Here is a 12,268-nt window from a genome sequence, read left to right as displayed (position 1 = left end):
ACCGGTAAACTGGAAATATTAAAGCTCCTCGATAGGGACATTTCGAAATACTCTCTTACTTCGAGAGCATACCAATTTGGACAACTGTGCCGTGGAACATACTCCTAGTAATTTATTCTCTGCATAAATACCCTCGCGAGATATGTGAGTGAGACAAAGTCGTTGGAGAAGAGTAGCGGTGATCTTTTCCCAAATGAATCGAAGCTGAGGGGAGAATTTTCTGACAGAAGCTATCAATCAAAATCATGAAATGAAATCATCATCAATCTGCCACATCACTGTAGTGTCTTTCAAGCAGAAGTAGTGCCATCAAGGTAGCAGCAGATGTACTTCTCCGAATTATGACTTCATTTAGGGAGATATGCATCCACTACTATAGCAGAGCTGCTTTACAGGTCTAAAGCTCGCTGGCAGTGATCTCAAAGCTAGTTAAGATGTGCATTATCTCAGCAACAGTAGCACCAAGCTACTGCCACATTTAACTTGTCTGTGTCCTTGCAAGAACAGTCACCTAAGAAGGCTAGAAAGATGAAGGAAGATGAACCTCCACAGCTTTCGTCAAACTAAAGTTGATTCATCTCGGTTGTTATATTTTTGACGAACCCGGCGAATTGCCTGAAATAGATATGAGTTAGCTTAATAAATCAATGGTTGGTTCCAGGCGTTTTATCGATATACGACGGTCTTTTTAATTCATACCTATTAGTTCTGGGTTCAAGTGAAATTATTCGTGGCCTCACGGGAAATCAACCTATTTACCTAACCTCACATACCTCAGATATACCTCTAATCAAAATTTATTTGTAGTCGAAAATTATATCAGCAGCTTCACGTCATCCAACCTGTTACATTATACCTACAATACTATGAGCCACTAGCGATTATGAATCATTTGGAGTTGTTGTCACACAGCGTGTTAAGTGACTCACCATAACGGTTTACATTGACAAAATACTTCAAATATATGCTGATTTTGTGAGCAACCTGCCACAAGTGAAAAGCATTAAGTGCAACACAGCAGACAGACAAATATTATCACAGCCATTGCTGTCAGTTATCGCTCATAATCGATTTTCAATAACCGTTATGCATCTCAAGGAACCATATAATAATATCCAATGGCTGTTGCATGTAATAACAACAAACACCGTTATCAAATATAAATTACACTTTGGTAAAAGAAATGTTGATGGCGCAAAAGTATCAAGCGGCGGGATGCTTGTATAGACTGCAAGCACGAAGCAGCCAGCAGGAGTGGTGCGCACAGTGATCAAAGCATTGTCATTACCCGTTATGACGGCCATTCAATAATGTTGCACAGCTAACGGCGATAGCTATTTTTCAACTAGTCAATGTGCAAGCTCTTTCGCTGCAGCTTAGCTGAACTCAGCTCAACTTAGCTTAGCCCAGGTTAGGTTAAGTTAGTTGAGTGTAGTGACAGCGTCCAACTCGTGCAAAGCGGGCCATTCAGTCACACTCGAGTTTAGTGTAAAGAGATGAAGAGACAGCTTATTGCGACTAATGCTATTATACGGCTAGCGGGTGGCTAGATAGCAGCTTAGGAAGCAGATTGGTATACAGTCTAAGAAAAGAAATAAGAAGCAAAAAAGATGAAAATTTTGGCTCCACTAAATGTAGATAGGTAGAACAAAGAGCTCCTTTATCGCTGGATGCGCTGTTTTGATGACTTTTGTAGGACCTTACAATGTTGATGTTATTGTCTGTACTCTGCCGAGTTGACAGTCCTTGGCTGGATAAAAATCCGGGTCCGTTCCGGTTACGTAGACCTGGCTGTCATGGGAACGAGCATCGTATTGACATCGAACGCTACGGACTCGTCTAAGGAGGCTCCTAGCTTTGCCAACTCATTCGAAAATGTTACTGTGACCGGGAATCCAAATTATGGACAAGTGAAGTTAATCTGCCAGTGAGCTTAAAGCCTTCCTTCAGTTTTGGACTTCGCTGGACTCCATCTATGGTGTCCTACAAGGTCAGCAATGCCGTTTGGCTGTCTGTGCATATGGCCGATTTCCGTATCCTCCCATAGTTATTCAATAGAACTTTACAGGTCTTCTCTATACCTAGTACTTCCTCTTGAATAATGCTGGCTGAGTTTGGTAGGCGGATAGAAAGAAAAATATCGATATCATTGGAGTATATCCCTAAACCTACTCCACAGTCCATTTTGGGCCGTCGTTATAGATAGAGGTAGTAACCTCCTCTCGTTCAAAACTTATTCTCCATTCACGTCTAGAAGAATACTTACCCGAAAGTGACTATTGAAATCCTAGGGCGGATATAATATGATTTACATATGTTCAGCTGGTGCAGGATGGCGCTATGTCCATAATTATCCTCTTTCCCTCCTCCAAGTTTCTTTATTCTTATAGCATACCAGATAAACAGCGGGCTTTAAGTTGGACCGAGTCGAGAATTATACCGGGATAATTGTAGAAGTCAGAACACCAAAGATATTTCTGAATTCGCCAATTGCGTGCTGAAAATATGGACCAAATACCAAAGGAACTATCATAAGTCTTTAACACGCCAACAATCCTGCCCTTTAGCATATAACTTCGGCAAACCGAGCTTAACTTTATCAAAAATAACACGCAGTTCTCAAACCTTTCAAACTCAATATCTCAGCGCTCTGTAGTGATGACCCTGTAATACACAGCCAGCCGGTGCGATGATTCGGGATAAGACACTTGTATCAAGCAGCTGAGAGCTGCTCAATTCGTCGCATCGACCACGAGTCCTGAATATATGCTGCAGATAAAAAAGCGCTATTTGCCCAGCAAACAACATTCTGCGGAGAGCTTTGTGCTCCGTGCCTAACTGTTTGTTAGTTGTTACACACTTCACCGCCCCACCACTTCGATTTTTCACAGCAATCGATATTGAAGACCGAAGAGCTTTTAAGCCGACTGCGCGGGAATATCGGGCGGACAGTGTGTCGTGGTGTCGTGTGTGTGTGGTAGCAGGTGGCATCATCACCGTCTTGCAGGCTGTCTATATATGCAGCGTACAACATCAGCAACTTATTTGCATACTTTAGCATTTTTACTCGCTTTTCCACTTATTTTTCTTTGCTTTCCACTCTTTTTTGCTCCTGTTACGTTCAGTTTTTGCTTGGGTGCCCCTCCTTCTTTACCAATCGCTGATTGTTGTGCCTCCTCCTGCTCGCACATATACTCGGTGCGTTTGTTCGCTCGCACTTTATTTTTTGCGTTGCGTCTTAGCATTTTGTTTACAAATTGAAAGTATCTGCCAAGTGGAGCATTGAAACACCATTCACCAACAACCATTTGCCATTTTCGGTGGCATCAAACATTGGATTACACAGCGTTTCTTTCGCCCTGCTTGTTTAGCCATTGTCGCAGGTCGAAGGTCGTAGGAGAGCTACTCCAACAACGCCTCGTCTATTTTCAATTTCAGACAGCTGCGATAACCGGAGATTAAAGTGTCTTTGCGTATTTGTGGTTGGAAAACTTCCACCATTTAGTTGACAATGCATTGATCCTTGTAGCTACAAAAAGGTGTCACCATCCCTCTCTTATTGTTGAGATTACGCTGATATTGAGCGTTGATTGAAGAATGCAATTCCATTTAGTTTAAAGTTTATGATTTATGAACTTAGGTTCAGTGGAAGTGAGGTGGAGCGATACTGAGTGGGTGGATGCCTTTGAAATTTCTTGTGCTCCTCCATAAAAGCTGTAAGGCTGTTATAAGATTGAGTTAACTGTTTATGAACGTGTTTTTTCATAGGATAAAGGGAACGAAAAGAGATGTAAAGCAAAAAATTTGGGTAAAGAGATTATTGTTTACCATTTCATCTTGGAAAGACTTACGCCTGTATGTGTTTCGCGCGCTTCACTCAACTTATGGTTAACATAATCGGCACTATTCGCAACACCATGACCTATCTTGAGACCCAGCATTCATTATTATTCGACCGAATAGACGACGTCCAGCACGCAGTGAAGAAAATATAGCAGCCGTAACAGAGAGTGTACTTGAAGACCGTGGAGAGGCGATCAAGCGCCGTTCGCAGCAACTCGGACTGATGTATGGAACGACTTGGCGCATTTTTCGCCGAGATCTTAAATTGAAAGCGTACAAAATACTGATATTGAAAGAACTAAACCCGCTCGATTTTCCCAAGCGACATTGTTTTGCTCTATGGGCTCTTGAAAAGTTCCAAGAAGCCAAATTTGAAATTTGTCAAATGAACGACAAAGTCCGATTCGGCTGGAACAGAAGACAGCCATTTATTATGAGCTCCTAAAACAAGTTGGAACCATTAATGGAGAACGCTACCGACAACAACACATCAAATGGAAGAGAGAGATTGCCGAAATCCGCCCGGAGTTCGCGATTAGGAACGAGGCAATAATTTACCATCTTGACAACGCTCGGCCTCATGTTGCAATACCAGTTAAAAACTACCGGGTTTTCTGATAAGGAGGATATGATTTTCAGTGTCGTTTCGGCCATTTTTAATAAAGTCATGATACGTATTATTTTTTTCTAGATTAATCGAAAAAGGTACTCGAAAATTGGATTTGTCGAGTTTTTTCCTGCAAACGAAGTCGTGGAAGTCATTTGAATGCTGTTATATTCAGAACTTAATTGAATCGATTGTACTTCTAATTATATACAAAATATTATAATATCACTCTTATTGGAAAAGCGGGAAAAACTTTTATTTCATCCAGCTGTTGTAATGGTTTGGAGGGGAGTCCTCTGTAATAGCGTTAAAACTCTACACTTCCGTGAAAAAGTTGTTAAAACCGAAGCAAAAGTTTACAAGCATGTTGTTTTGGAAGGCGTGGTAACGTAGTTAAGCAATACTCTCCTTGATGGAGAGCATTTCAGATTCTAGCCAGATTCTGTTGTAACACGGAAGACTAAAACCAGAAAGCAGTGGTTTAAAAGCAATATTCCTTGCCTTATAGCGACAAATGACTAGCCGTCTGGAAATCCAGATTTGGATACACTGCACTACAGCTTGTGGTCAGAGTTGGAGAACATGGCCTGTGGAATACCCCACAGAATTGGATCTGCTTAACAATTATTTTGAAAAGATATCATACCACTCTTATTGGAAAACCATGTATTTGGAAATAAGCGGCTGGGAAACTGGCTGACCCAACTTATTATCCAGACTTTGTCGTCTCTGATAATTGTTACTTCAGATCGATGCAGAAAAGCTTCACTCTAATACGTTGCACATCGGAATAGGGTATCAATGGCCGCCAACCAAGCGCAGTTCTTTTGGGATGGAATCCACTAATTGCCATAGAGATGAATATATTGAATCCAAAAAGTCATTCAGAACGCTTTTACAACACAGTTCTACTTAACTACTAACAGCTATACTTATTAACGGTACAAAATATTCCGCTTTCCGGCCCTTCATAAAGTCAAAAATGCTATCACTGCCTACTGAAGTTCTGATCAGGAACTTTTTGCTCAAACCGACCAAAAGGAGGCAAATGTGCATTGAAAGCTTGTCTTTTTAGTTTACACTTTACTGTAATTGCTTCTTTAATACATTTGCTTAAGTACACGTTCCTTATTTTTACACTCACTACCAGCTTTTTAAAGTAACTCGCAGGTATTTATTTATTCACATTTCTCTCTGTTTTCGTGGTGTGCTGCAGTAAATCCTTTATGTCGTCGCGGCAAAGGCCGCTTCCGTTTCAAAGCGCTCCAGTCCACACGCCCGAAGGTTTGTAATGAAAACACCTTAATGCCGCAACAGTAACAACAACAACAATAAAATATAACTTGTACAAAAGCAGCAAGCAAAGCGGAAAGCAACAAAATTCCGACCAAGAATGACGGTGCCGCATTATGGTGGAAGCGAAACAGTTTGGAAATTCGAGAGGCAGCCCATGACCATTAACTTAATGAGGGTCATTGCTTTGTTGTTGGCCGCACTTTGTATGCCGTGCGCCGCAACGCCACCTCGCCGCTCACCATTAAGTAATTTGCCAAATCGCAAGCCTCTACATGCTGGCCCGCAGTTGTTGTTGCTGCTGCTTGCGCCACTGCACTGCCGGTGTTGTTGTTGAGCCGGCGTTAATGCTTTTACTTTGCGCCAAGCGCCTGGCGCCGCAAAGCCACCTGCAAAGCTGCTGAGCTCTAAGCAGGCGCTCTGTATTTGCGCCTCCAAAGCTGGCTGTCGGGGTCGCTTCGCACGATTACTCCGCTGCCGTCAACGCCGTATGCTGTAGCTTGTTGTTGTTGGTGGGCTGTTGGGTTGTTTGTTTGTTGGAGTTTACGCTGCATTCGCCCGTGTTGGTTAATTAAAATAAATCCGCTCTTTGCAGTTTTGCCGTTTAACTTCCGTTTCCGACGCAGCCGCAACAATAGCAACAACCGCAGCAACAGTAGCAGCAGTAAAGGCAGCAATGACAGCACAGAACGGGAACGAGTGCGAGAACTTGAAAAAATAATGCCGAAGCGAGAAGGTATTAAAAATTGTGAGAATGTTTGTGGCGCCGCCGTGTGCGTTGCATGTTTAGAAGCGCTGGCCTGCTGCGCTATGTGGCAAGCTTGTTGGTTGCAAGGGAGTGTTGTCGGCAGGCTGCGGCGCTTCAAAGTGCAACCTCACTAATGCTTTTATTTTCTACAACATTAGGCAGCTGCAAGCGCCGTGTGTTTGGCTGGTGTTGCAAGGGCGTTTCATGTGGCATTGTTCTTGAGCCTGCCGCTGTTATTGTTGCGACGATTATTGTTGCTTTCTTCTCATGGTTTTCAATTTACATTTTGCTCTTGCTCTATGCAATTTTTATGCGCACTTTTCAACGACTTTATTTTATCGACTTTTTTCCTTAGTCCTCAGTCCGCCAAAGACTTCTTTATACCTGAGCTTCATATGAGCTCCGCTAACATGCGAAGGCCTTAGAAGACAACCAAATGGTATAAATAGATTTGAAGTGATATTGTTGTAAATGAATATGTATTAGTGTAATTGTTTTCACCGCTTTCAGCAAGCGTAAGCGGATAATAAAACCCGGACTTGGCTATTTAAATGTCAGTTCATTAAGTAAAGTAAACATTACATTAATTGGGGGGCGGTCAATGCTGCACCGCGTTGTTGTAATGAGAAGAACAGCAGAGAGTATGTACATTAGTCCAACGTTCCATTGATGTGTACAAACAGATATCCAATTGAATGAAGTTGAAAAGCTTCCCGACGTGTTATTTAAAAGTACTCGTGGATGGGTTGATAATGATGAGAATGACAGCCAGAGTAATGGTCATCCTCGCGTGGTTTGAAACAATCCAAAGATTAAAACTGTTCGCGTACGCATTCGCTGAAATCCACTGGTCATCCTTGCGCAGTTCGACCCATGTAACCTCTCTGAAATCCCCATAGAATACAGAAAATGATGTCAAAGGAAATGTATATATTAACCAGATAGATGTCAATATGGGAGGATGGAGTCATGTGTAGAAGTTCACGCAAGTGAGGAAAGTTCTCTGATCGCCATTCACTTGGGAGTGGCCAGAAACGATTCTTTTACATATGACTCAAGCAGCTCACGACTTCCGGTCTTTGACCAAGTATCCTCTGGGTAGCCTAAGAACATCCGTTCGAAGGCGAGCTAAAGTGAGAAGGCGAAACATCCCCTGCATAGGGTTGTGCGCTGGGTTTGGGACCCGCCACGTAAAAAAACACCCCCAATGAAAAACCACCAACAGCCTCGGATGAGAGACCCCCCTTTTGATGACGACCATGGCAAACGAATTAAGGACTATGATTTGAGGGCATGCACCTGGAATGTCCGGTCCCTTAATTGGGAAGGTGCCGCTGAGATGTGAATATGTCTTATTCGAGATGATCTTCACATGAAAGCCTACCATTGAATAACCAGTAATCTTGTGACGATGGGCTTGAAGCAAGCAAGGCTCAGGTGACTTTTTCAGCGGCACGCGATCAATGGCCGTGAAAGTATTTTTTTTGCAGCTGAAAAAATGTTCGGCCTCAAAGAAGTTTTTATTAAGCAGAACGGCAAAGTCTGCGCAAAAACTTGAAAAGATGGAAGCATTTCTTTCATCCAGCTGCTGTAAGGATTTAGTGGTTAGTCTCCATTAAAGGAGTTGTAATGGCGTCCTCACTGTACAGTTCTGTGAAAAAATAGTTAAAGCTGGAACCAAAGTTTACCAGCACGCTGGTTTAGAAGACGTGATACTCTCTTCGATGGAGAACGTTGGATCTTCCAGCCAGTTTGTTCTGTAGCATGGAAAACAAAAACCACACAGCAGTGGCTTAAAAGCAATATTCTATTTTTTTTTTGTTTATAATAGCAAATGATAAGCCGTCTGGAAGTTCAGAATTGGACCCACTGGACAACAGCTTGTGATCAGAATTAAAAAACATGGCTTGTGGAATACTTCAAAGAAATTTGGAGAGTTTCACAAAATTTTTGGTTCGAGAAGTGGTCATGTTAATTTAGTGAGAATTTTAAGGTTGATCCAAACATCGAAGGCAAATATCAATCTCATCCACTTTACTATATTCTCCACAGGCGTGTCCAACGAGATATTTCAGCCTCAGTCTGGCAAAAGCCGTGCAATAGCGGACAAAGTGATAAGATGAATCCATCTCGCCTTCCTCCAAACAGTGACGGCAAAAACCGCAAATATTGAGTGATACCGCATGTGTAGCGTATTTCTGTGTGTCACATACACCCAGCTTTTCTTAGTCTAATAGCAGCTTTTAACGCAAAGCTCCTACCACTTGTCCTTAGCGCACCACAAAAGGCGATTCGGGCCGCACTTTGGACCCATTCCAGCAGCTTAACTAATGCGAGTTTTCCGAGCTCCTTCCACCAGACAACGTCTTCATTAAGTATTATTGGTTTGACTACGGTTTTATAGAACCAGAACACCACTTTTGTTGAAAGGCCTCACCACTTTTATCTGTCCACTTGGCTACCATATTTAGATAACCTTGAACAAATGGTGTTTGGGAATTTTCCTTTTACCAAAAGAGCTAGCAACCACCAGACAGCCTCTTTCCCCATGTTCTTCTAAAACGTCGTTCACCACTAGGATCTAAAGCAAAGACGATAGGACGTCATCTTGCGAAATTCCGCTATTTACTTCCCAAAGTGCCTTTGCACTTTCCCATTCCACCACAACCGTTCTGTAGCAAGGGAGACTATAGATGAAATCGACTTCAAACTTATTAAGAGCTCCCATAACCGCCGTCGGTCATACGTTATTGAAGGAAGTATATCAAGGAAAGTATGAATAGTCTTTATGTATAAGAGCTCCTTCCAGTCATGATGTCCATGTCCACTACCGAGTGCAAGGCAGTGTCGACTGATCTGCCTTTGCTGTAGGCATGCTGAGCACCTAACAGCCCGTTTTTTGGAATTGTACCCCTAATGTAGAGATACATGCGTCTCTTTAACGTTTTCAATAGAAACAAAATGGAACTGATATGCCTGAAGCCCTTAGGCTGTGAAGGCTGTATAACCTAGTTGAAGCTCTTCCAGGGAACTTCTGCCATGCCTGCTAACCACGTCGACTATGTTCAGAACTGAATGTCAACTAAGAGAATTCAATGTTAGTCCGATCTCTATATAATTATCGCTCCATTTTACTTCCTAGGTTTTTATTATATGAAAAATATACCTTGCTGAGTAAAATCACTGTTGTTTTCATTGTCTTGCTGATCTAATAGCTTCTATATAGAAATAAATAACCCTTGCACGGTACGACTTACGGCCAATAGTTAGCTGCCTCCCCTCAATCCTTCACGGCCAGCATACTCATATAAACGTTTATGGTCTTCTTTTTTTTTGAGAGAGATGTGTTTTGCTTTGAAGCCAGCCGCTGCTTTTGTTTCGTGCTCTCTTTACGCGTGCAAATAACTTCAATAGCCGGCTCATCGCAATCGGCAAAGCAGATAAACTTCAACAGTACGGTCATTGCCACGCTGAGCGGTGCTACTTCATTTCAATCTTCAGTCAACAAGCTTGTGTTCTTGAAGGCCTGTGCACATATTAATATGTGTATTTGCACAAGCATAGTCACACTTTTATCCTGCCAGTGCTTTCTAAACTTGTATTTTACTTTTTGTGCCTCCATCTCGCATTATGGTTATCCCATATCGGCAGCAACAGCCACATCATCGTTTAATCCTGATTTTCTTTATCCTGTTTTTCATTTTTTTCTATTAACATTGACATCATCATCGTCTTCATTGCTGACATTAAAGTACTTCGCCAGCATCAAAGGCAAGTTGCCGATTGTACGTGAATAAGTGTAAGCACTCGACTTCCGTACTCCGCCCTCTCGCTCCTACTCTGCGAAAGCTAGTCTCTTGTCCTACAATGATTGTTGTTTGTCACAGCGAAAAACTTGTCGTCATGCATGCGAGCTTGCGAACATATCCGCACGAGCGGCATTAAGTTGATCCTTAAATATAATTACACATTTCTATACGAGAAATGAGCGTTAACTCCAACGGATTCAAAGTAATCATATATATCGTCTTCTTCTTTATTGGCGTAGACACGGCTTACGCGGTTATAGCCGAGTTTACAACACGAGAATCCAAGTGCAGACAGTTCCTTCTTCATTTGATCTTTCCAACTGAGTGGAGTGGTTCTTCTTCCTTTGCTTCCCCCGGCGGGTACTGCATCGAATGCTCTCAGAGCTGGAGAAGTTTGAACCATTCGAACGACATGAACTAGCCAGTATAGCCGATGTCTCACAGTCGCGTGGGTGATTTCTAATGCCGAGGATCTGGAGTTAATAAAATCTTCTTTTTTTACGGTTCAACTTTAAAGGACATAGAATAAACACATTCCAAATTATAAAATACGATCTCGAAATAAGCATAAATGAACTAAATATCGATGTTTTCTTCTAAATGTTCCTGTTTGACCTTCCCATGGTCCGTAGTACTACCGTATATAGCCAGTTCATAAAGCCGAACTGAAAGGCAACGAGCTCTACCTTTCAATATCATCAATGATGGTACAACATGTGATATTGGGCCCATGGTCCTGCTTCGGTGATATGCCATAGGTTAGATTAGGTTAATCTGGTATGCTACACATAGACCAGTTTTGACCTTGGGTACCAGATGGAAATCCTTTATGATGTCTGCGCTTGTCCCGAATTTTAACAGACTCCGCGGACTCACTATCGATACCTTCCCCAGGACATACTGTGGGAACCCCCAGATGCTTACGGAGTAATCTTGCCAATGCGGGACACGTGCACAAGTGATGCTCCATTGTTTTCCTGGTATCCTGCTCTAGACATTTCCTGCAGTCTTCTCGATCTGTCAGCCCCATCCTGCGAGCATGTGTCACCAGCAGTTAGTATTTCCATCATGTTCCTACAGCAGAACCACCCTAAAATGTACGCATGTACCATGATATCTCAGAGGGTTTCCTTTTGATGAAGTTTCCACACGATAAATGCGTTGGGTGGATTAAATTTTGTGTAGAGTGTATTCGGGCGTTTGCTTCGCGCGTATGGGGCATACATACATATATTTTTTAATACTTGTAATTGTTTAGTGTACTACTTATTCTTAATATAAATTAATTGTAAGACACTTTTTAAGCTTGTTTAAAGAACACGCTAACGCAGATTTCTTCTCGGTTTAAAGGTTCAACTTTTGTCTTAAATTAACTATGACGAACAAAAACTAGGAATAGTTTGAAAGCATGGACTGACAGTCAAGAAACGCTGTGATCTAAGAGATCTTTTTAACTCAGTCTAACTATTGTCAATTGATAAGTACAAGTGTAAGTCAGCTGTCAGCTGTAAAACATGCGTCGAAGTTTTGCTTACCTTTTTAGTTATTCGCCACAAGATCTTCGGTGTCAACGTAGAAATTTAGCATTCGATGTACAATATAAAATATATCTGCAAAAGAAAAAGAAATATCTATAAATACTATTCATAGAAAAGAACATTTAAAAAAGAAAGAAACATAACTTCGGTTGCAAAGAAGCTATAATAATCTTTACAAATAAAAAAAGGTTCCATGCAAGAACTTGTTTTTGATCCTTCAGATTGTATGGCAGTTATGTATATGCTATAGAAGTCTGATATCGGCGATTTCGAGACAAGAGCAGCTTCTTGTCTGAGAACGTATGCAAAATATTGGTTAATTCAAAAAGAAACTAGTCGCAGGGTCAGATCTGGAGAAAAAGGTGAATACGGAAGCAATTCGAAGTCCAATTCATGGAATTTTGTCAGTATTTCGACCTATACACTTTTC

At 41.7% G+C, this 12,268-nt stretch overlaps 1 protein-coding gene across 1 annotated transcript in view; it reads right to left on the bottom strand.

Annotated features, from left to right (window-relative positions):
* Positions 1-11,913, bottom strand: part of LOC105234012 (bifunctional heparan sulfate N-deacetylase/N-sulfotransferase) — a 246,450-nt gene extending 234,537 nt beyond the window's left edge. Inside the window, exon 1 of the mRNA XM_049458147.1 lies at positions 11,836-11,913. The gene's annotated coding sequence lies outside the window, so the exon portion shown is untranslated. The remainder of the gene's footprint in view (positions 1-11,835) is intronic.
* Between the last annotated feature and the right edge of the window lie 355 nt (positions 11,914-12,268).

Source organism: Bactrocera dorsalis, chromosome 5 (genome assembly GCF_023373825.1).
Source record: "Bactrocera dorsalis isolate Fly_Bdor chromosome 5, ASM2337382v1, whole genome shotgun sequence".
Classification (NCBI taxonomy): Eukaryota; Metazoa; Arthropoda; class Insecta; order Diptera; family Tephritidae; genus Bactrocera; species Bactrocera dorsalis.
This window is presented reverse-complemented; position numbering and strand designations above follow the sequence as displayed.